We start from the raw sequence: 23,708 nt of genomic DNA on the forward strand, positions 1-23,708 counted from the left end.
CCTGTGGTGGGAGAGGATGGTGGGGTGCAATTACCCCTGAGGAGGGGGAGGGAAGCAGGCTGGGGTATGTAGAGATTGCTGGGACTTGTAGTACATCTATAGAAGAAATCATGCTGGGATATGTAGTCCTGTAACATCCTATTCCAGGCTGGGAGCTGAACCCCCATTACTTACACAGTACATGCTGGGAGTTGTAGTTCTTCAGAGGTTGAGCAGAGGAGGCAGGTTCCCCGGACACACAGACACGCTGTGACCCGGCTGTAGTCCGGACACTGGCTCCTCCCTCCGGAGCTCTGTAGCGGCGATGTTCCCTCCTCTCCACTCTCCCCACACTGACGCGCTCCCTTCCCCCGCTCGGCTATTTATCTGATCAAGCCGTGACGTCACAAGTGTAACGGCTCCAGCCTCCAGCTCCTGATTGGCTACTCATCCTCTGGTCACGCCCGTCCCATGCGCTGATCACGCCCACTCCCACCTGAGCCGTTAGGTCGCGCTCTGCAGCAGTCACGTGTTGCACGTAACGGTCAGAACGAGGCCACGTGACTTGACAGGAGGAGACGCATGAAATCCTCCCTGCAGCTACTGCGCATGTGCGGCTCAGAGACGGCAGAAGATAAACAAGCCGAGGTGATGATTTCCATGGAAACTATTAGCCCCGTAAATGGCAGACACTGGAGTCCCCGCCCCCTGCAGGTTCCCAGCCTATCTCCTGCAGGCTGCTGCTTGAGTGGGCGGGATGGGGGGTGTGGCCTGGAAGAGGGAGGAGTTCCTGGAGGTGCATTACTTTCCAGGCCTGAAACTCCACCTCGTCAGTGTTGTGGTTGGTCAGGGTGAGTAGGAAGCTTTCTTCAGCTCCTCCCCCCTGAGTCCTGACCTCTGACCCCACTCCCTCCAGATCATACTGTCACTGAACTCCAGGCTTTGGATGGAGTAGTACTTCTGCTGGGGGAGGGGAACAAAGTCACAAAACTTTAGGATTTTGGAGAGAGGTGAATATGAAGCCAGCCTAGAAGTGCAGAGAGTTGTCACTGCAGTGCTGAGCAAGAAGCCAGTGAAGACATCTCTATGTCTCTCCATGTGCCAGGAATCTCTGCCCAGCCATTTCTATATCCCATCCCTCAGATCCCTGTATACTTCACAGAACAAACATTCCTCATCACATTTCTATATCCCATCCCTCAGATCCCTGTATACTTCACAGAACAAACATTCCTCATCACATTTCTATATCCCATCCCTCAGATCCCTGTATACTTCACAGAACAAACATTCCTCATCACATTTCTATATACCATCCCTCAGATCCCTGTATACTTCACAGAACAAACATTCCTCATCACATTTCTATATCCCATCCCTCAGATCCCTGTATACTTCACACAACAAACATTCCTCATCACATTTCTATATACCATCCCTCAGATCCCTGTATACTTCACAGAACAAACATTCCTCATCACATTTCTATATACCATCCCTCAGATCCCTGTATACTTCACAGAACAAACATTCCTCATCACATTTCTATATACCATCCCTCAGATCCCTGTATACTTCACATAACAAACATTCCTCATCACATTTCTATATACCATCCCTCAGATCCCTGTATACTTCACAGAACAAACATTCCTCATCACATTTCTATATACCATCCCTCAGGTCCCTGTATACTTCATAGAACAAACATTCCTCATCACATTTCTATATACCATCCCTCAGATCCCTGTATACTTCACATAACAAACATTCCTCATCACATTTCTATATACCATCCCTCAGATCCCTGTATACTTCACATAACAAACATTCCTCATCACATTTCTATATACCATCCCTCAGATCCCTGTATACTTCACAGAACAAACATTCCTCATCACATTTCTATATACCATCCCTCAGATCCCTGTATACTTCACAGAACAAACATTCCTCATCACATTTCTATATACCATCCCTCAGATCCCTGTATACTTCACAGAACAAACATTCCTCATCACATTTCTATATACCATCCCTCAGATCCCTGTATACTTCACAGAACAAACATTCCTCATCACATTTCTATATACCATCCCTCAGATCCCTGTATACTTCACAGAACAAACATTCCTCATCACATTTCCTTGTATTTCGCACATAGGGGAACCTGTTCACTTGAATGGGCCGCCATATATGTGACAAACACATCATAGAGGCTTTAGAAACTTTTAAGGCATGCAGCTTTTCCACAAGACAGAACACACGTCTGATCATCGCATTTGGGGCGCCATTAACAATTATTGGGCACCTCAAGTTCTTTGCGCATGTGAAGTACATTTCTGAAATGCGCTGCAGATTGCCCGTTACCTGTGCACTTTGTCACACATTCAGGTGACCTCAAATGTCAATGTGGCCCAATGTCTCGTATACACGGCTAGTTTTCTTTTCATTTCCGGGGGGGCGGGGGGCATTGATTTATAACAACGGCCCTGCGTGACCAATGGGGTGCCATCTCCTTCTCATGTATCCCGTGTGTCATGCTGTGACCAACTTGTGATCATGTATGTAATTTGTGACTGTCCCTTGTGTCATGTATGTAATCTGTGACCGTCCCGTGTGTCATGTATGTAATCTGTGACCGTCTCGTGATCATGTATGTAATTTGTGACTGTCCCGTGTGTCATGTATGTAATCTGTGACCATCTCGTGATCATGTATGTAATTTGTGACTGTCCCGTGTGTCATGTATGTAATCTGTGACTGTCCCTTGTGTCATGTATGTAATCTGTGACCGTCATGTGTGTCATGCATGTAATCTGTGACTGTCCCTTGTGTCATGTATGTAATCTGTGACCGTCCCGTGTGTCATGTATGTAATCTGTGACCGTCTCGTGATCATGTATGTAATTTGTGACTGTCTCGTGTGTCATGTATGTAATCTGTGACTGTCCCGTGTGCCATGTATGTAATCTGTGACCATCTCGTGATCATGTATGTAATTTGTGACTGTCCCGTGTGTCATGTATGTAATCTGTGACTGTCCCTTGTGTCATGTATGTAATCTGTGACCGTCCCGTGTGTCATGCATGTAATCTGTGACTGTCCCTTGTGTCATGTATGTAATCTATGACTGTCCCTTGTGTCTTGTATGCAATCTCTGACCATCCCATGTGTCATGTATGTAATCTATGACTGTCCCGTGTGTCATGTATGTAATTTGTGACTGTCCCTTGTGTCATGTATGTAATCTATGATTGTCCCTTGTGTCTTGTATGCAATCTCTGACCATCCCATGTGTCATGTATGTAATCTATGACTGTCCCGTGTGTCATGTATGTAATTTGTGACTGTCCCTTGTGTCATGTATGTAATCTATGACTGTCCCTTGTGTCTTGTATGCAATCTCTGACCATCCCGTGTGTCATGTATGTAATCTTTGACTGTCCCTTGTGTCATGTATGTAATCTCTGACCGTCCCTTGTGTCATGTATGCAATCTCTGACCGTCCCGTGTGTCATGTATGTAATCTGTGACTGTCCCGTGTGTCATATATATAATCTATGATCGTCCCGTGTGTCATGTATGTAATCTCTGACTCTTGTATCATGTATGTAATCTCTGACTGTCCCAAGGGTTTCCCCTGGGGGGGTATTGCTCTCCTCTGATCATACAGAATGGAATCAGGGGGGCCCCAGCTAAACCCCCCCTAAAATGTCTGATAGATCCCCCATCAGGGGGCACTCTGGGCTCCTCCGGGGACAAAGTTCCCCCTTTGGTGTCATAATGAGTGGCGGCAGAATCGCCTCTTGAAGCGCACATGTGACTTTCCCTGACAATGGCGCGGTCATGTGACGCCGTACACAAATCTCATTTCTATCATTTTATCCCACAAATAGCGCTTTTTATTGGTGGGATTTCATCACCTCGCTGCTTTTTTACATTTTTTGCACCATAAACAGGAAAAAAACTACAGTTTTGAAAAAAATATATATCTTTTTACTTCCCGCTATAAAACATTTCCAATAATTGTTTTTTTTTTTTTTTAAATCGAATTTCTTCATCAATTTAAGCGAAATGCTTTTGGTAAAAATATCCCAATAAGGCCCCTTTCACACGGGGGTGGCGTCGGCGGTGAAGCGCCGCTATTGTTAGCAGCGCTTTACCGTGGGTATTCGGCCGCTAGTAGGGCAATTTTACACCCCCCCCCCCGCTAGCGGCCGAGAAAGGCAGAGGCGCTTTGCCGGTGGAATAGCCGTGCTGTCCCATTGATTTCAATGGGAAGAAGCGGTGAAGGAGCGGTGTATACAACGCTCCTCCACCGCTCCGAAGATGCAGCTAGCAGGACTTTTTTTCCCGGCCTGCTAGCGCACCGCTCCCTCGGGGCTTTCATACTGGAGAGACAGCAGCGCCTGTTTTGGGTCGGTTTGCGGGCGCTATTTTTAGCGCAATAGCGCCTGCAAACCGCCCCAGTGTGAAAGGGGCCTAAGTGTAAATTGATTGGTTTATAGAAACGTTATCACATCTACAAACTATGCGATATATACTGGATTTTATATTTGTTTATTCATACTAGTAATGGCGGCGATCAGCCACTTCTAGCGGGACTGCAATATTGCGGCGGACAATCTGACACTGACTGACACATTGTGGGAACCAGTGACACCAATACAGTGATCACTGCTAATATTATATGCCCAACTGCTGGCCCACACCGCCCTCTGATGTGACCCGCCACCTCCTGCTCTGGGGTGGCTGGTCAGCAAGCCCAGATCACGGGTTCTCCGACCCGCCATCCCCGAGAATCGTGTGAATGGAGCCGTCGCTAGAGTAAGCATGCGGCTGCAGTAGAGAGCAGAGCCAATGAGTCCTGTATAGTGCCGGCTCCTGTCACAGGCGGAGTGATACCAAATGTACTCTGCCTGGGACACCAGCCGCCAGCGATACCCACCAGGAGTACCCAGCAGCAATACCCGCTAGCAGTAACTGCTAACAGTACCCACCAGTAGTACCAGCAAAACCCACCAGCACCTGCCAACAGTACCCACCAGCAGTATCCACAATACCCACCAGAAGTACCAGCAAAACTGACCACCTGTATTCATCCAGGGGGACAGCCAGCAGCAGCCGCCAGCCATACCCGCCTGGGGGACAGCAACCGCCAACGATACCTGCAGGAATCCTGAGGAAGAAGTGAAGATTGAGGTCAGTTTTTAATAAAAAATCAAACAGCAATGGGGATATCTGCACTCTGTACTCGCTACACTGGGCTGCTTTCACACTGATCTGCAGGTGCTGTGCAATGTACCTGTACTGACCCATAGACTTCTGTTATTACCTGTACTGACCCATAGACTTCTGTTATTACCTGTACTGAGCCATAGACTTCTGTTATTACCTGTACTGACCCATAGACTTCTATTATTACCTGTACTGACCCATAGACTTCTATTATTACCTGTACTGACCCATAGACTTCTGTTATTACCTGTACTGACCCATAGACTTCTGTTATTACCTGTACTGACCCATAGACTTCTATTATTACCTGTACTGACCCATAGACTTCTGTTATTACCTGTACTGACCCATAGACTTCTATTATTACCTGTACTGACCCATAGACTTCTGTTATTACCTGTACTGACCCATAGACTTCTGTTATTACCTGTACTGACCCATAGACTTCTATTATTACCTGTACTGACCCATAGACTTCTGTTATTACCTGTACTGACCCATAGACTTCTGTTATTACCTGTACTGACCCATAGACTTCTATTATTACCTGTACTGACCCATAGACTTCTGTTATTACCCGTACTGAGCCATAGACTTCTGTTATTACCTGTACTGACCCATAGACTTCTATTATTACCTGTACTGACCCATAGACTTCTGTTATTACCCGTACTGAGCCATAGACTTCTGTTATTACCCGTACTGAGCCATAGACTTCTGTTATTACCTGTACTGACCCATAGACTTCTGTTATTACCTGTACTGATCCATAGACTTCTGTTATTACCTGTACTGACCCATAGACTTCTGTTATTACCTGTACTAACCCATAGACTTCTATTATTACCTGTACTGACCAATAGACTTCTGTTATTACCTGTACGGACCCATAGACTTCTATTATTACCCGTACTGAGCCATAGACTTCTGTTATTACCTGTACTGACCCATAGACTTCTATTATTACCTGTACTGACCCATAGACTTCTATTATTACCTGTACTGACCCATAGACTTCTATTATTACCTGTACTGACCCATAGACTTCTGTTATTACCTGTACTGACCCATAGACTTCTGTTATTACCCGTACTGAGCCATAGACTTCTATTATTACCCGTACTGGGCCATAGACTTCTATTATTACCCGTACTGAGCCATAGACTTCTATTATTACCCGTACTGAGCCATAGACTTCTATTATTACCCATACTGGGCCATAGACTTATATTATTACCCGTACTGAGCCATAGACTTCTGTTATTACCTGTACTGATCCATAGACTTCTGTTATTACCTGTACTGACCCATAGACTTCTGTTATTACCTGTACTGACCCATAGACTTCTATTATTACCTGTACTGACCAATAGACTTCTGTTATTACCTGTACGGACCCATAGACTTCTATTATTACCCGTACTGAGCCATAGACTTCTGTTATTACCTGTACTGACCCATAGACTTCTATTATTACCTGTACTGACCCATAGACTTCTATTATTACCTGTACTGACCCATAGACTTCTGTTATTACCTGTACTGACCCATAGACTTCTGTTATTACCCGTACTGAGCCATAGACTTCTGTTATTACCTGTACTGACCCATAGACTTCTATTATTACCTGTACTGACCCATAGACTTCTATTATTACCTGTACTGACCCATAGACTTCTATTATTACCTGTACTGACCCATAGACTTCTGTTATTACCTGTACTGACCCATAGACTTCTGTTATTACCTGTACTGACCCATAGACTTCTATTATTACCTGTACTGACCCATAGACTTCTGTTATTACCTGTACTGACCCATAGACTTCTGTTATTACCTGTACTGACCCATAGACTTCTATTATTACCTGTACTGACCCATAGACTTCTGTTATTACCCGTACTGAGCCATAGACTTCTGTTATTACCTGTACTGACCCATAGACTTCTATTATTACCTGTACTGACCCATAGACTTCTGTTATTACCCGTACTGAGCCATAGACTTCTGTTATTACCCGTACTGAGCCATAGACTTCTGTTATTACCCGTACTGAGCCATAGACTTCTGTTATTACCTGTACTGACCCATAGACTTCTGTTATTACCTGTACTGATCCATAGACTTCTGTTATTACCTGTACTGACCCATAGACTTCTGTTATTACCTGTACTGACCCATAGACTTCTATTATTACCTGTACTGACCAATAGACTTCTGTTATTACCTGTACGGACCCATAGACTTCTATTATTACCCGTACTGAGCCATAGACTTCTGTTATTACCTGTACTGACCCATAGACTTCTATTATTACCTGTACTGACCCATAGACTTCTATTATTACCTGTACTGACCCATAGACTTCTATTATTACCTGTACTGACCCATAGACTTCTGTTATTACCTGTACTGACCCATAGACTTCTGTTATTACCCGTACTGAGCCATAGACTTCTATTATTACCCGTACTGGGCCATAGACTTCTATTATTACCCGTACTGAGCCATAGACTTCTATTATTACCCGTACTGAGCCATAGACTTCTATTATTACCCATACTGGGCCATAGACTTATATTATTACCCGTACTGACCCATAGACTTCTATTATTACCTGTACTGAGCCATAGACTTCTGTTATTACCTGTACTGATCCATAGACTTCTGTTATTACCTGTACTGACCCATAGACTTCTGTTATTACCTGTACTGACCCATAGACTTCTGTTATTACCTGTACTGACCCATAGACTTCTGTTATTACCCGTACTGAGCCATAGACTTCTGTTATTACCTGTACTGACCCATAGACTTCTATTATTACCTGTACTGACCCATAGACTTCTATTATTACCTGTACTGACCCATAGACTTCTATTATTACCTGTACTGACCCATAGACTTCTGTTATTACCCGTACTGAGCCATAGACTTCTGTTATTACCCGTACTGACCCATAGACTTCTATTATTACCTGTACTGACCCATAGACTTCTGTTATTACCTGTACTGACCCATAGACTTCTGTTATTACCCGTACTGAGCCATAGACTTCTATTATTACCCGTACTGGGCCATAGACTTCTATTATTACCCGTACTGAGCCATAGACTTCTGTTATTACCTGCGGGTTTGGTGTGCTTTCAGAAAGTGCATCACACCTGCAGGATATAATAGAATTCTATGGCAAAGTGCAGCTAACCCACAGGAAAGCCACAGGCGCACTGCGTTGAACCCACGGTGCAGGTAAACTGTAGCCCATCAGTGTGAAAGCAGCCTTAGCACTCATTCATACAATCGGTCCCTGCTTTGCAGGGAACCGAAATCCAGCACATCCCCCACTGACAGGACAGAGCTCTGCCTTGTTTACATAGGCAGAGCTCTGTTCTGTGTCTCTCCTCGCTAATCAGCAGGTGTCGGAGGACATGCATTGGCTGGAGGACATGCTTACTTACCTCCTCTATGCAGTTGGTTTTGCACAGAGCAGCCCGGATCCTCCTCTTCTCGGGTCCCTCATCGGTGCTCCTGGCCCCTCCCTCCTGTTGAGTGCCCACACAGCAAGCAGCTTGCTATGGGGGCACCTGAGCCGAGTCACCAGGGCCGCTGTTAGAAATCATGGGGCCTCCGCACAGCCTACCCGATGGGGCCTCTTTCAACCACACCCTTGACCCCACTCCTGACCTCGGCTCAAAACAAAATGCAGGTTTGTTGCCATTTACATATATGTGTGTGTTTGCAATTGCACAAAGGAGTGGGGCCAGTTTAAATTGTATTTTATTTTATTTTTTTTTTTAAATAAAGAAATCTTACACTGTATCTTTTACATTTTTTTCTTTGTTCTTTCCTTTCACAAGGGATGTACAACATCCCTTGTGATAGTATAGGCCATGACAGGTCCTCTTTATGGAGATATCTGGGGTCTTTTAGACCCTCTTATCTGTCCTCTGGCCTCCAAAGCACGTGATCAAACCAAGATCAGTCTGATCAGATGCTTGTTCAGGCCGGTAATGGATTGTTTACATGATAACAAAACCGGAAGTGATACAATTCTCGCCACTCCTGGTTTGTGACGTCACACAGTGGGAGGAACGACATCCACCCCTCTCACTGTATCTCAGGAACTGGATGCTACTGGTCCCATCTTAAAGGTGGTGGTTGGGGGACCCCCTTCCGCTGCCTGGAAAAATAATCCAGCGCTTCTTAGCCGCTAGGATTACTTTTAGTTTGTGCAGAATTGCTGGGGCTAAAAAATGATATCATTGCTGCAGTGATATCACCCTTCCAATCCAGAGACGTACTGGTAAATCGCTGGACGGGAAGAGGTTAAAGTGGATTTGTTTGGGGGGCAGTAAAAATGCAGCTCTGCTGTACATCTTTACTGCTCCACCCAAATGAAGTGTAAAGTAGCAGCATCTCACCGTCTTATGATCATCAGCATTACAGTAATCACACAGACAGCACAGTAAGCAGGTGCTCTATCATGGCCCTATCATGGCCCTACCATGCCTCTATCATGGCTCTAACATATCCCTATCATGGCCCTATCATGCCTCTATCATGGCTCTAACATATCCCTATCATGGTCCTATCATGGCCCTATCATGGCTCTATCATATCCCTATTATGGTCCTATCATGGCCCTATCATATCCCTATTATGGCCCTATCATGGCCCTATCATATCCCTATTATGGTCCTATCATGGCCTTATCATATCCCTATTATGGCCCTATCATGGCCCTATCATATCCCTATTATGGCCCTATCATGGCCTTATCATAGCTCTATCATATCCCTATCATGCCTCTACCATGGCCCTATCATGGCCTTATCATAGCGCTATCATATCTCTACCATGGCTTTACCATGGTTCTTTTTTTTTTTTTTAATAATCAAAAATTTTTATTGTTTATTTAATTTATATATACACCATTTATACTACATTCTATACCCCTTTGTTCAATCAAAAAAAACATACTACACATTACATCCTACATCACCTACCACCGTTTTCCCCCCTGTCCCAGCGGTCGACATTTACATATGCGAGGAGCATAAAAACCCCCCTCCGTCTATAATAGTGCTTAAAATTAAAAAAAAAAAAAAAAAAAAAGGGGACCCACCCCACCGTGTTTATCGTGCTTATATTTATAAAGTGTTTAAAAATAAGATTATAAATAAGTTCCTCCTTATTCTTATTAGTGTCATTAATCACTTTAATTCATAATTATATAATGTGAAAAAAAAAAAAAATGGGGACCCACCCCACCGTGTTTATCATGCTTATATTTATAAAGTGTTTAAAAATAGAATTATAAATAAGTTCCTCCTTATTCTTATTAGTATCATTAATCACTTCAATTCATAATTATATATTGTGAAAAACCATGGTTCTACCATGGCCCTATTATATCCCTATCATGCCTCTACCATGCCTCTACCATGGCCCTACCATGGCTCTATCATATCTCCATCATATCCCTCCACCATGGCTATATCATACCTCTATCATGGCTATATCATACCTCTATCATGGCTATATCATGCCTCTATCATGGCTATATCATGCCTCTATCATGGCTATATCATGCCTCTATTATGGCTCTACCATGGCCCTACCATGCCTCTATCATATCTCCATCATATCCCTCCATCATGGCTATATCATACCTCTATCATGGCTATATCATGCCTCTATCATGGCTATATCATGCCTCTATCATGGCTATATCATGCCTCTATCATGGCTATATCATGCCTCTATCATGGCTATATCATGCCTCTATCATGGCTCTATCATATCCCTATCATGGCTATATCATGCCTCTATCATGGCTATATCATGCCTCTATCATGGCTATATCATGCCTCTATCATGGCCCTACCATGGTTTTATCATGGCTCTATCATATCCCTATTATGGCCCTATCATGGCCTTATCATAGCTCTATCATATCCCTACCATGGCTCTATGATGACTCTACCATGGCCCTACCATGGCCCTACAATGGCTCTATAATATCTCTATCATATCCCTATCATGGCTCTATCATATCCCTATCATATCCCTATCATGGTCCTATCATAGCTCTATAATATCTCTATCATATCCCTATCATGGCCCTATCATAGCTCTATAATATCTCTATCATATCCCTATCATGGCTCTATCATATCCCTATCATATCCCTCTAATGGTCCTATCATAGCTCTATAATATCTCTATCATATCCCTATCATGGCCCTATCATGGCCCTATCATAGCTCTATAATATCTCTATCATGGCTCTATCATGGCCCTATCATAGCTCTATAATATCTCTATCATATCCCTATCATGGCTCTATCATGGCTCTGCTTTTGAATGAACGAAAGACTATTTGAATTTTGAAAAAAAAAAATTTCTAAAACGAAATTTGAAAGAACGAAAAACATTTGGATAATTTTGTTTTTCGTATTTTCTAACATAATTAAATTATTAACCATTATTATAGTTTTTATTATTATTATTTTAATAATCAATAATAATAACCTATAATAATAGTTATAAACTATTAAATTATAGGTATTGGAATTTCCTTCCAAATTTGGCAAACTGAACGTAACGAATTTATCTGAAATAACGAATGCCGCATGTAAATGAAATGATCTGATAAACGAAAAAAAAACAAAAAAACAAATAAAACGAGCACTTACTGTGCTGCCTGTGTGATTTATTATAATATTGATACCCTGCTGTGCTGGGAGTTCTATAATAGGACACAGTGAGGGTTCAATGCTCTATTATTCACTCGCTGTGTCCAGTGCAGCTACGCTCTCCTTCTGATGTTCCCTGGCAGCCTTTTACGTCACGTAAGGGAATTTAACAAAACTCGTGGCCACTCATTAAAATTAGAAGAAAAGCAGTTTTACTGCGTAGAGGGTTCTTTACTGTAAGAGCGGCAAGGATGTGGAATCTCCTTCCACAGGCGGTGGTCTCAGCGGGGAGCATCGATAATTTAAAAAAAAACTATTAGATAAGCACCTGAACGACCGCAACATACAGGGATATACAATGTAATACTGACATATAATCACACACATAGGTTGGCCTTGATGGACTTGTGTCTTTTTTTAACCTCACCTACTATGTAACTATGTTTTTTGAGAAGCGCAGCTCCTTACGTTTATCTATTTATGCTTGTGTACATTTCACTTTGAGCTGCAGCTGTAGTTGTAGGTTTGGAAACAGCACAGTTTTTTTCTTTTACATACTACAGGAGATGGTCAGAGACTGCAGACATGATACAGGAGATGGTCAGAGACTGCAGACATGATACAGGAGACAGTCAGAGACTGCAGACATGATAAAGGAGACGGTCAGAGACTGCAGACATGATACAGGAGACGGTCAGAGACTGCAGACATGATACAGGAGACGGTCAGAGACTGCAGACATGATACAGGAGATGGTCAGAGACTGCAGACATGATACAGGAGATGGTCAGAGACTGCAGACATGATACAGGATATGGTCAGAGACTGCAGACATGATACAGGAGATGGTCAGAGACTGCAGACATATTATAGGAGATGGTTAGAGACTGCAGACATATTACAGGAGATGGTCAGAGAATGCAGACATGATACAGGAGATGGTCAGAGACTGCAGACATGGTACAGGAGATGGTCAGAGACTGCAGACATGGTACAGGAGATGGTCAGAGACTGCAGACATGGTACAGGAGATGGTCAGAGACTGCAGACATATTACAGGAGATGTTCAGAGACTGCAGACATAGTACAGGAGATGGTCAGAGACTGCAGACATATTATAGGAGATGGTCAGAGGCTGCAGACATGATACAGGAGATGGTCAGAGAATTCGGGCATTTAATGTCCAATTGAACTTTCAGTTAAAATCAGCTAAATGCATTTCAGGTGCATCAAAATAAAAGATCCCCCCCCCCCCTCCATCCTTTCTTTCCCCCCTCCATCCTTTCTTTCCCCCTCTCCTCCCCCCTTCTCCCCTTCCTTCCCTACTTGTCATCTTCCATCCCTTATTTTCCTTTTCCTAGTCCTTTCTCCGCCCCCTCCCCTCACTCCCTTTCACTTAAATTATTTTTTATAGTAGATTTATATTTCACTTAGGATATTTTCATTTATTAATTTTTGCACTACTCCTTTGGCTAGATTCCAGCCGAACAATTTTTTCGGGCCCTATTTGGCGTCTCCCTATGTGCACTACCCAGTGACGGTTTTACTTGACATTGAGTCGCAGGCAAAAGATCCTCATATGGGTGAGCGATTGGTGATGGGCGTGGTAGTCGACAGCCGACTCTACCGTGCCATTATTATTTTTATTTACTATTTTTTTTTTTGTATTGTATTCTAAGTCAATGTAATGTTTTTAATTTTGTTTCGTTCTATGCAGTGTTACATCTAATTGTCTTTAAAACATCCCTTGATGAGCCCAGAGTGGCGAAACATGTCGGGACAATCACTCCAGTGATATTGCCGAGTGATTCAATGTTGTCATCTGCTTTGAATTCTAGATGTTTCCTTGTAAATGTGCACATAATTTATACAGTGGAACCGCGGATTAGGAGCATAATCCCTTCCAGGATAATGCTCGTAATCCAAAGTACTCGCATATCAAAGCGAGTTTTCCCATTGAAGTCAATGGAAACGAAAATAATTCATTCCGCATTGACTTCAATGGGATGCAATACCGCATGCAGGCAGAGGCGGGGGGGAGGCTGGAGAGCCTCGGAAACGGCCGAAAAGGCCCGAGAACAGTTCGGCTGACCTCGGCAAACCTCGGAAAGACTTCCTACCACGAGATTTGCCGAGGTCAGCCGTGCTGTACTCGGGGCCTTTCCGTGCATTTCCGAAAGGGACGTTCGGCTCTGCTCGGCTCCGGCGCCCCCCCCCACCTCAAGCCAAAAGCGGTACTGCCCACCACTTTGGCCTGAATCATGCTCGCTTTGCGAGACAACACTCATAAACCGAGTTACGTTTTTTAAAAAAATACAGTGCTCGTATTGCGAAATGCTCGTTAACCGCGTTACTCGCAATCCGAGGTTCCACTGTACCAAAAAAATCTTTTAACTTTGTCTTATATGTAGCAATAAAAATCTTGTCATTTTTTTATACATATTGCGGAGTATTGAAATGACTTCTTCTTATTTTGCCGGCACCCTCAAAAATTTCCCTTGTCTACACTTATCTACAGGGATGTTGGTGCCATTTCCTTGTCATTGTCACCTACCCACATTGCTACTTCCCAAAAGATGCGCAAAGTTTTTACAGTTGTGTTTCTTTTTCTTTTTTTTTATAAAGCAGCCACAGCCTGAGTAGAAAATCCTGTCCTCTGCCAGCATGCTGCAGAGTGGCACCCTTGCTGTGGTCTTCAGAGGCTCAACACAACCCCTATAAGCCTCTCAATTGAAAAGCTCCTGCTCCCTGCTGATTGGAGAGCTCCTGGTCTGACTCAGCGGGGGGGGGCATGTGCAGAGAGGCTGCTGCTTCCGCATACAGAGGGCATGGGTGCTACTCTGCAGCATGCTGGCAGGGGACTGGCTTTTCTACTCAGGCTGTGCACACCTTTTGCTTTTATGAACCTGACATGTATTTAGCAGATTTAAACTAAAAGTTCAATTGGCCTTTAACTGCTGGAAGTCAGTCTAGGCAAGAACATACAAACACAGTTGGCAGGGGCCCAGGGGCTGCACATTGAACTGCCAAAGGGCCGCCACTTGGGCACCAGGGGGTTAGAACCTCTGTCAAAATTGCTATTGGTGTTTGTGTCCCCATTGGGAACATTCACCCTGATTTCCTGTCCCAGTGAATGCACAGGAAATTACATTTTCTGATTGGAAGAAATCTCTTTCTGAATACCTGATCTTTTGTTTCTCTTCCAGTTATTGAAGGACGCTTCCCTGAATGCAGATGATGGTTGTTTTCTTCAGCAGCCTTCAGGCTTTTCCAAAGACCTCCAAACTCCTGGCCCATCTCCATGGAGCCTCTTTCCGCTTATAACCTCAGTACGAGGCTCGGCCTACACACATCCAGCCAATAGCAGAAGAGGGAGGCCAAGGAAAGAATCCTTATCACCGCAGTGCAGCGTCACTGCTAGGAAATAAAGAAGACCCCCTGTGCCTGAGACTGTACTGGTCTAAATACCACCAATCGTGCAACTTTGTCCATAGGCAGTGTCATCGGTCTGGAAACTCTGATGCAGCTGGCTATGTTGGGGCCTTGAAAAAAAATGTTGGTTTCCTCCTTCGACCTATTAAAATATATCTGAACTGTTCACTTGTGGTGTGTGGAGCATCTACCACAGATCTCTAGCCAGCAAAGGGGACCTTATTCAATTCTGTTTGTAACATATTAACCACTTGCTGCCTGCTGGGGCAATTTTTTTTACTTTTTCACTTAGAACCCCTAAATATTATAGTGCCTTGAAAAAGTATTCATACCCCTTGACATTTTCCACATTTTGTCATGTTACAACCAGAAATGTAAATATATTTTATTGGGATTTTATGTGATAGACCAACACAAAGTGGCACATAATTGTGAAGTGGAAGGAAAATGATAAATGGTTTTCAAGATTTTTCACAATAAAATATGTGAAAAGTGTGGGGGGCATTTGTATGGCGCCCCCCTGAGTCAATACTTTGTAGAACCTCCTTTCACTACAATTACAGCTGCAAGTCTTTTTGGGGATGTCTCTACCAGCTTTGTACATCTAGAGAGGGACATTTTTGCCCATTCTTTTTTGCAAAATATCTCAAGCTCTGTCAGATTGGATGGAGAACGTCTGTGAACAGCAAGTCTTTCCACAGATTCTCAATGTGATTTAGGTCTGGACTGTGACTGGGCCATTCTAACACATGAATATGCTTTGATCTAAACCATTCCATTGTAGCTCTGGCTGTATGTTTAGGGTCGTTGTCCTGCTGGAAGGTGAACCTCCGCCCCACTCTCAAGTCTTTTGCAGACTCTAACAGGTTTTCTAAGATTGTCCTGTATTTGGCTCCATCCATCTTCCCATCAACTCTGACCAGCTTCCCTGTCCCTGCTGAAGAAAAGCATCCCCACAACACGATGCTGCCACCACCATGTTTCACGGAGGGGATGGTGTGTTCAGGGAGATGTGCAGTGTTAGTTTTCCCCCCACATAGCGTTTTGCATTCAGGCAAAAAAGTTAAATTTTGGTCTCATCTGACCAGAGGACCTTCTTCCACATGTTTGCCGTGTCCCCCACATGGCTTCTCACAAACAGGGCTTCTTATGGCTTTCTTCTTGCCACTCTTCCATTAAGGGCAGATTTGTGGAGAGCACGACTAATAGTTGTCCTGTGGACAGATTCTCCCACCTGAGCTGTGGATCTCTGCAGCTCCTCCAGAGTTACCATGGGCCTCTTGGCTCTTCTCTGATGAATGCTCTCCTTGCCCGGCCGGTCAGTTTAGGTGGACGGCCATGTCTTGGTAGGTTTGCAGTTGTGCCATACTCTTTCCATTTTCTGAAAGCTTGGGATATTTTTTTTATAACCTAACACTGCTTTAACCACTTCAGCCCTGGAAGATTTTGCCCCCTTAATGACCAGGCCATTTTTTGTGATCCGGCACTGTGTCGCTTTGACTGACAATTGCGCGGTCCTGCGGCGGCTGCACCCAAACAAAATTGACATCCTTTTTTTTCCACAAATAGAGATTTCTTTTGGTGGTATTTGAACACCTCTGCGGTTTTTAATCTTTTGCACTATAAACAAAAAAAAGACTGACAGTTTTGAAAAAACATTTTTTTTTTAAATTTCTGATATAATACATATCCCCCCCCCCCAAAAAAAAAAAAATAAAAAAACAAACTTATTCGTCAGTTTAGGCCGAAATATATTCTTCTACATATTTTTGGTAAAAAAAAGCGTAAATTGATTGGTTTGCGCAAAAGTTATCTACAAACTATGGGGTAGATTTAGGGACTTTTATTTATTGTTTTTACTAGTAATGGCGGCGATCTGCGACATTGCGGCGGACAAATCTGACCCCAAATTACACTTTTTGGGGACCAGTGACATTATTACATTGATCAGTGCTATAAAAAATGCACTGATCAATGTATAAATGGCACTGGCAGGGAAGGGGTTAACACTGGGGGGCAATCAAGGGGTTAAGTGTGTTCCCTGGGTGTGTTCTAACTGTAGGGGGGATGGGCTGCAAGGAACATGACAGAGATCACTGGGAACAGAAGATCTCTGACATGTCATCTGGCAGAACAGGGAATCGCCAGTTACCCGTTCTGCCTCTGTGCATAACGATCGCGGGTCGCCGGCGACCATCAAGTACTCCGGACCCACGGGCAACGCTCCCGCAGGGCACGCCAACTATCTCCTGTGCAAAGACTGACATACACCTACGGCGGTTAGCGCAGAAGAGCCAACCCGCTGCAGTATAATGACGGCGGCTGGCCGGAAAGCGGTTAAACTTCTCCACAACTTTATCCCTGACCTGTCTGGTGTGTTCCTTGGCCTTCATGATGCTGTTTGTGCACTAAGGTTCTCTAACAATCCTATGAGGGCTTCACAGAACAGTTGTATTTATACTGAGATTAAATGACACACAGGTGGACTCTATTTACTAATTAGGTGACTTCTGAAGGCAATTGGTTCCACTGGATTTTAGTTAGGGGTATCAGAGTACAGGGGGCTGAATACAAATGTACCCCCCACACTTTTCACATATTTATTTGTAAAAAAAAAATTAAAACCATTTATCATTTTCCTTCCACTTCACAATTATGTGCCACTTTGTGTTGGTCTATCACATAAAATCCCAATAAAATACATTTACGTTTTTGGTTGTAACATGAGATAATGTGGAAAATTTCAAGGGGTATGAATACTTTTTCAAGTCACTGTATATACATTATATTACCAAAAGTATTGGGACGCCTGCCTTTACACACACATGAACTTTAATGACATCCCAGTCTTAGTCCGTAGGGTTCAATATTGAGTTGGTCCACCCTTTGCAGCTATAACAGCTTCAACTCTTCTGTGAAGGCCGTCCACAAGGTTTAGGAGTGTCTATGGGAATGTTTGACCAATTGTTCCAGAAGCGCATTTGTGAGGTCAGGCACTGATGTTGGATGAGAAGGCCTGGCTCGCAGTCTCCGCTCTAATTCATCCCAAAGGTGTTCTATCGGGTTGAGGTCAACCTTCCGGAGGTCAAGTCGTTAAAGAAGAACTGCAGTCCGCTCACATAATTTGTAATAAAAACATCTTTGCCATTCTGAAGCTTCCCTCCAACCCCTTTGCATATTATTTTATATATATATATATAGTGATTCTGTACTTGCCAAATATGCTGCAGAAATCTCCCGCCACTGAGTCTGGCTGCAGCCATTTTAACTGTGGGCAGCTCAAGCTGCTGTCTGCTCACTTCCTGGATTTACACAGACACAGAGGCACACCTCCCGCTCTGCAGCTCTCATTGGTCCTCTTATGACTCACCCCCCTCTCCCTTCATGAGAGTGAGAGAGAGAGCTGTGCATGATGTCATAAGCCTAGGCTAATGACCAGACAAGAAACAGGAAGTGGGCTGTATAAGGGATTTACTGGCAGAAAAAAAAATGTTTTACAATCCAAAGGTAAAACAACAGCAAAGGCAGAAGATTTAATAGATGGAAAGATGAAAAAATGACTGAAGGTTCCGCTTTACCGTAAACTGTCATGAATGGCTTTTATTCATGAACCGCTTGGTCACTGTTGTGATGCTGTGATTGGTCTGCTGTGGGTACCTGGGCCAATCACAGCGCCCTGTAACATGTGATGTAGATGTTGCCGATCATAACAGTAAGCAAGCTGTAGTGAATGGAAAGCCAGTCATGACAGTTAACTATTACTTATAACAGTGATCATCACTATTATAAGCAATAACAGTTTAAAAAAAATACCCGTTCAACCCCCCCCCCCCCCCCCCAGTGTAAAACAGTGTCACAACTACTCTGATGACAGGATGTAAAATAGTAAAAAAAAAAAAGACAGAAAAAAAGGTTCATTACTAAATGTATACAAAATGTAATAAAAAATGTTTTTTTTTCTTTACATACTGTCACCAGTCCATATTTATTATCACTAACACACAAGTCATATGATGACATTGTACTGCACTGGTGACAGTATGGAAAAAAAAAATGATGAAAAAAAAAAAACTGATTTTATTTAATTTCTTTATTTTCCAAAAAATTGAGACAAAAAAAATGACAATTTCAAAAAAACTCGCCGTGCCTCTTACTAAATACCTCGGACTGTCTAAATATCTGTCAGCTTCCCGAAAAGGGGGGATTTGGGGGATATTTTTACAGTCCTTGGCGTTTTCAGGTTGTTGAGAAATTAGATAGTCCATCAGTTCATCAAGATTGATCAATCAAAAATATTCAAGATATCAATCGATATTCAGATATACTGTATTTACCGGTGTATAACACGCGCCCCAAGTTTAGGAAGGAATTTTAAGGAAAAAAACTTTTAGGAGGGAAGTTTCAGGAAAAAAAAACTTACATTAAAATGCCCATCAATGCAGCCTTATCTGTCCATCTGCAGCCTTTTCAGTGTCAGTGCAGCCTTGTCAGTGCAGCTTTGCCTCAGTGCAGCCTTCTCAGTGCAGCCTTGCCCCCAGTGGTCAGTGCAGCCTTGCCCCCAGTGGTCAGTGCAGCCTTGCCCCCAGTGGTCAGTGCAGCCTTGCCCCCAGTGTCCATTACATTATCGCCGCTGACATACACAAGTTTAGTGTGTAGTTTTAAATATGGCACCGCGGAGTTCGGAGGGACTCGGTGGAGCTGAACGAGCGCCGCGGAGAACACAGTGGCTGGGTGGAGCCGAGATACACATAGCCGAGGGTTCTCGGCGCTGTTCACAGTCACGCCCAGTCCCTATGATGGACATAACACAGGTCCAATGGGGGGACTGGGCGTGACTGTGAACGGCGCCGAGAAGAGCCGAGAACCCTCGGCTATGTGTATCTCGGCTCCGCCCAGTCACTGTGTTCTCGTGCGCTCGTTCAGCTCCGCCGAGTCCCTCTGAACTCCGCGGCGCCATATTTAAAACTACACGCTATGTGAATGTCGGTGGCGATCGCTCCGATAGATCACAAAATAGCGGGGATCGCCGTATAACACGCTCCCACGATTTTCCCCTGATTTTAAGGGGTAAAAAGTGCGTGTTATACGCCGATAAATACGGTATTTCATAGTTTGTGGACTCTATACATTTTCTACAGACTAAATAGAATACACTGATTTGGGTAATTCTCACCAAAGGAATGTAGCAGATTACATTTTGAATTTATGAATTTTTGAATTTATGAAAAAAGATTATTTATTTGCTAAATGTTATGACAGAAACAAAGAAACATTTTTTTTTTTTTTTTAATTTTGGATATTTTTTCATTCACATAGCAAAAAAAATATAAACCCATTGGTGAATAAATACCACCAAAAGAAAGCTCTATTTGTGTGAAGAAAAAAAAAAGATACAAATTTCATTTGGGTACGGTGATGCATGACCGCATAATTACCAGTTAAAGTAGTGCAGTGCTGAATAGCAAAAAATGGCCTGGTCATGAAGGGGGGGGGTAAAACTTTCCGGAGGTCAAGTCGTTAAAAAGTTGTTGCAGTCGAAAGAGCGGGGATTCATTTTGTTTTAATTTTTTTTATAAATCAGTTCCTGATCACTTCTGTATTTTAGAACAAAGAGACACCGGCAGACAGGATCTCTTCACACTTGTAAAGTTTAATCGGGTCATTTAGATACACAATTTAGATACTTTTTGGTAAAATCGTTTCTATATCATTTCATATTCTACAATGTGTACAAAATCTACAGATCGGTAATCTATCAGTCTAAGCCATATTGCACATCATACTTTACAGACTTGACCTACAAAACTATTTTTTATTGATTTTTTTGCTTTTTTTTTATGACGGGATCAGCCGCAGTCCTCCACCCACATAGGGGGGACTACAAGTCCCAGCATTCCCAGGCACCCCACAGCATGCTGGAACCTGTAGGCGGTTGGGGTGCTGTAGGATGTAGAATCTCAGTGGTAGGCCGATCCCACGCGGTTTATTTGTACATAAAACTTGTGACGTGACACAGATTTGTTACTATTTACATTTAACGGAAGCGGCGACACTCTATACAGCAGGGGGGAGGCAACCTGGGGGACCTCCAGCTGTTGTGGAACTACATTTCCCATGAGGCATTGCAAGGCTGGCAGTTCCAATTACTCCCAGAGGCACGAGTTCTGCAGCAGCTGGAGAGCCCCAGGTTCCCTACCCCTGCTATACAGTGACTGTGATCATGTGACCTGCGTCCCTCAGACTGATTTATTAACCACTTAAGGACCAGCCTCGTTTTGGATTTTAGGTGTTTACATGTTTAAAACAGTTTTTTTTGCTAGAAAATTACTTAGAACCCCCAAACATTATATGTGGGTTTTTTTTTTCGAACACCCTAGAGAATAAAATGGCGGTCGTTGCAATACTTTTTTTTGCACCGTATTTGCGCAGCGGTCTTATAATCGCACTTTTTTTGGAAAAAATTCACTTTTTTGAATAAAAAAATAAGACAACAGTAAAGTTAGCCCAATTTTTTTTTTATATTGTGAAATATAATGTTACGCCAAGTAAATTCATGCTCAACATGTCACGCTTCAAAATTGCGCCCGCTCGTGGAATGGCGTCAAACTTTTACCCTCAAAAATCTCCATAGGCGACGTTTAAAAAATTCTACAGGTTGCGTGTTTTGCGTTACAGAGGAGGTCTAGGGCTAGATTTATTGCTCTCGCTCTACCGGTCGCGGCGATACCTCACATGTGTGGTTTGACCACCGTTTTCATATGCGGGAGCTACTAGCGTATGCGTTCGCTTCTGCACGCGAGCTCGTCGGGACAGGGGGTTTTTAAAAAAAAATTATTTATTTTACATTATTTTATTTATTTTTACACTGTTTAAAAAAAAAAAAAAATGTGTCACTTTTATTCCTATTACAAGGAATGTAAACATAGAAAAAAGCATGACAGGACCTCTTAAATATGAAATCTGGGGTCAAAAAGACCTCAGATCTCATATTTACACTAAAATGCAATAAAAAAAAAAAAAAAGTAATTTAAAAAAATGACATTGAAAAAAATATGCCTTTAAGAGGCGTGGAGACGACTGGGCGCCATCTTAGCCTCACTCGTCTCCAGGCACAGCACTGAGAAGGACGCGATCGCCTCCGCCGCTACCGACGGCTCCAGTAAGCGGCGGAGGGCACCGGATCGCGGCGTGAGGGGGGGCCCCCTCTCCCGCCACCGATAAAAATGATCTTGCGGCGAACCTGCCGCAGGGACCACTTTTATCAGAAAGCCGACTGCCGCACGAAAACGGGGATACCGTGGTTATGGCAGCTAGCTGCTACCATAACAACTATATCCGCCGGCAAAAGTTGGACGTACATCGGCATGCTGCGGTCCGGAAGTGGTTAAAGGGCCAGTCCAGCCGGAACGTCTATCTCAGGGCCGTCTTTAATTTTGATTGGGCCCTGGGCAAACATTTTCTTGCCCCCCCCCTCCATTCTGAGACATACAAAAAATAGCAGGTAGAGTCAAAATCAGTTTACTGCAGCAGATCACGCAGCAATTGCAATTGTTTGCCAGAGGTTACAGCCTATCCTTACTGCTCACTGGCTGGTTTCTAGAGTTTACAACACATAATTTCTGCTTGCCGATTGGTTGCTAGAGGTTGATGTACATTATTAGCGCTCAGTAATTGGTTGCTAGGGGTTACAGCACATCATTACCACTTACTGATTGGTTGCTAGAGATTAAAGCAGATCACTACTGTTCGCTGATTGGTTGCTAGAGGTTAATGCACATCATTACCTCTCACTGAGCAGTGGAGCAATCCCAAATAATTGAGCAAGTAAAGGGGCACAATAATACACATACTACAGGAGAGTGTCAGAGAGTGCAGACATACTACAGGAGAGGTTCAGAGACTGCGGACATACTGCAGGAGACAATCAGAGACTGCGGACATACTGCAGGAGACAATCAGAGACTGCGGATATACTGCAGGAGACAATCAGAGACTGTGGACATACTGCAGGAGACAATCAGAGACTGCGGACATACTGCAGGAGACAATCAGAGACTGCGGACATACTGCAGGAGACAATCAGAGACTGCAGACATACTGCAGGAGATTACCAGAGACTGCGGACATACTGCAGGAGACAATCAGAGACTGCGGACATACTGCAGGAGACAATCAGAGACTGCGGACATACTGCAGGAGACAATCAGAGATTGCGGACATACTGCAGGAGACAATCAGAGACTGCGGACATACTGCAGGAGACAATCAGAGACTGCAGACATACTGCAGGAGACAATCAGAGACTGCGGACATACTGCAGGAGACAATCAGAGACTGCGGACATACTGCAGGAGATTA

General features: G+C 43.5%; 1 long non-coding RNA gene across 3 annotated transcripts; it reads left to right on the forward strand.

Moving 5' to 3' along the window:
* The first annotated feature begins 489 nt into the window (after nt 1-489).
* LOC141132647 (uncharacterized) lies at nt 490-15,661 on the forward strand. Of its 3 annotated transcripts, none has more exons than XR_012242942.1 (3): nt 490-627; nt 5,089-5,184; nt 15,125-15,661. It is a non-coding gene; the product is annotated as an uncharacterized lncRNA (long non-coding RNA). The 3 variants fall into 3 exon arrangements; XR_012242941.1 differs by lacking the exon at nt 490-627 and adding an exon at nt 675-830; XR_012242943.1 differs by lacking the exon at nt 490-627 and adding an exon at nt 869-989.
* The last annotated feature ends 8,047 nt before the right edge of the window (nt 15,662-23,708 follow it).

This window comes from Aquarana catesbeiana, linkage group LG03, assembly GCF_042186555.1.
Source record: "Aquarana catesbeiana isolate 2022-GZ linkage group LG03, ASM4218655v1, whole genome shotgun sequence".
Classification (NCBI taxonomy): Eukaryota; Metazoa; Chordata; class Amphibia; order Anura; family Ranidae; genus Aquarana; species Aquarana catesbeiana.